Here is a 2,549-nt window from a genome sequence, read left to right on the forward strand (position 1 = left end):
GTTCCCCACTCTGTCACTGGTGAAGCCTCTCACCGCCCCTGAGCCTCTGGCCTGTACCCCAGTTCTGTATGCACAAATAAAAATCTTTAAAAAAATAAAATAAATAAATAAATAAATAAACAGAACAGAGATCACAGAAAAAGAAATGCAAATGACCTTAAAGCATATGGAAAGATGGTCAATTTACACCAAGATTTTTTTTATCTACCACACTGGCAAAAATCTGTTTGTTGACTATTGGTGAAGCTTAAGGATCAGACTCTCTCAAATTGCTGGTTAAGAATGCAAATTGATACAACTCCTAGTGAGGTCAGTTTAGAAGTATAAATAAATGCACTTAATCCTTTGATCTCATAATCATTTCTAGGAATTTACCATACATACATACATACATATATATATATATATATATTTATATTTATATATACTAGAACACAGAAAAGTGGAAGGATTACTACAACATTGTTTGTAAAAGGTACATTAGAAACAACCCAAAGTGATTATCAATAGAGGGGTGATTTTGGACATCTGACTTCCAAAATTATAACGTAATGGTTAAGCCATTAAGTTTGTGGTAATTTCTTACAGCAGCAATAGGAAACTATTAACTATTATTCTTCCTTTTAGATCTATAAATATTTGTGAGGCTTTGTTTCTAGTTATGTGAGCAATTAATACAGGATCCAAATATATATATAAACTAAATAGTTTCCAAATATATATACAAGTATACTAAATTTAAAATAAGATGTTGAAATCACTTTATAGAACTATTAGAAGATACTTAGATATGATATATATTCAATCATATTGTTTTCAGTCAGCAAGAGCTTTTAAAAAATTTTATAATTGTGAAAAAAATTATATAATTGTGGATATATGCCATATTTCTAAATATATTTTGGATATATATGGATCTGGAAGTACATAAACTACACTACAAGAAATAAAGCCATTAAGAGTTGTTTTACCTCTAAAAGGAAGCCAAATCAAGTCTTTCAAAAAAATTATTCCATATTCCTTCACTGGTGATTAACAAATCTGATATATTTTTATTTTCTTAAAATTTTTTAATTAAAATCAAAATTTCTTAAATTTTTCTCTATTATAATAAAATATAAATCAGAACTATAATACAATCAAATACAAAACTATCAAAAGGTAAAGTTAATCTGGAAATATATAACAGTGAACACAGCTCAAGAAAAAAGTATTTCTAGCCCTGATATTGTTTACTTTTCAAAATTTAAAACAAATGAGATTTTTGGAATCAGAACAAGCTCAAAGACAGAAGTAATACTCAATGTACGAAAGCCTACTCGCTTTGACTGAGCTACGAAAACAAGACACCAAAAACAGCTATCATAAGGCTGTCATGTGAAAAGTTACTACAACAAAATAATCAGCAATAAGAGATATAAACCTCAAAAATTCAAAATTGCTTCATTATTTCTTGCTCTTAGATCAAGAATTACAAATAAAAGATAATTGGAGCACTCAGTGATATTAAATAGTATAGACATTAACAGCAGCTAGGCTTTTAAGGTTTTTTTTTTTTAAGAGATAGTATGTATCTTGTTCATTTCTTTGTAGTATAGGACATTTTTTGGTGCACTGTATTTCATATTTTATTTTGCTGTTCTTTTCTTGCTGATTATACAAAAGTATAATGACCTTGAATTTAGTGACCTTACTAAATGTACTTAATTCCAATAGTTGCCATATTCACTCAGCTTTTCTATGTACTTAATCACATCAGTTTGGGCAACTACTTAACAGCCATGCTTATGAGTCCATTGGAAGTCATTTAGCATCATATGTGTGCTAGTAAGGCTATCTTCATTTGAGTGAACTTACCAGTTTTTGATCAAACAGGAGAGGCCACATATAGTTGGTAAACTTTTTATTATACAATGGGAACACAGTAGGCTGACAATGTTAGCGACTCCTATTCACATTACCTCCCCAACCCTCCCCTTCATACATCACCACCTGGCTTTTAGAAGGAAATGTGCAGGTATTACTGGAAATCTAAAGGAAATATTCATTCTAAACAAGGAATTGTCACACACTAGGACTCAACTGCCCCCTGCTGCTTTGCAGTTGTAAATGTTACAAAATGAAGGAATAAAATATATGTTGTGAAATCTCAAATTGTGTCATGTTCTGAGTATTAATACCTGTGGTTTTTATAATTTATTAGCATGTTTTATAAACATGTCCGGTAGTCCAGAGTGATGATTCTGAAGATGAGACTTGTGACAAATTAAGATTCTAAGGCTGGGTTCATGAACAAATGAGACTAGTAACAATATTTTGAGCAATTTCACTGTAGCAGTGCTACAAGAGATACAAGAAAGAAAACCTCTACCTTAAAATGAATACTATTAATTAGTGCTTTTACAATAGGCTAGTAATCCAGGGTGTCCTCTTCCACTGTGCATTGTTTACAGCAAACAATTTTAAAAAGATCTAGCAAAATTGATGACACTTTTTAAATTGCCTTTGCACCCATCAAAGTACTTGCTATTTTACAGAGATATTGGAAT

General features: G+C 30.5%; 1 protein-coding gene across 2 annotated transcripts in view; it reads right to left on the minus strand.

Moving 5' to 3' along the window:
• Nucleotides 1-2,549, minus strand: part of GTF2E2 (general transcription factor IIE, polypeptide 2, beta 34kDa) — a 67,751-nt gene that overhangs the window by 27,912 nt on the left and 37,290 nt on the right. The gene's annotated exons all lie outside the window — the stretch shown is intronic.

This window comes from Condylura cristata, unplaced genomic scaffold (assembly GCF_000260355.1).
Source record: "Condylura cristata isolate star-nosed mole 26May11 unplaced genomic scaffold, ConCri1.0 scaffold00014, whole genome shotgun sequence".
In the NCBI taxonomy this organism is placed as follows: Eukaryota; Metazoa; Chordata; class Mammalia; order Eulipotyphla; family Talpidae; genus Condylura; species Condylura cristata.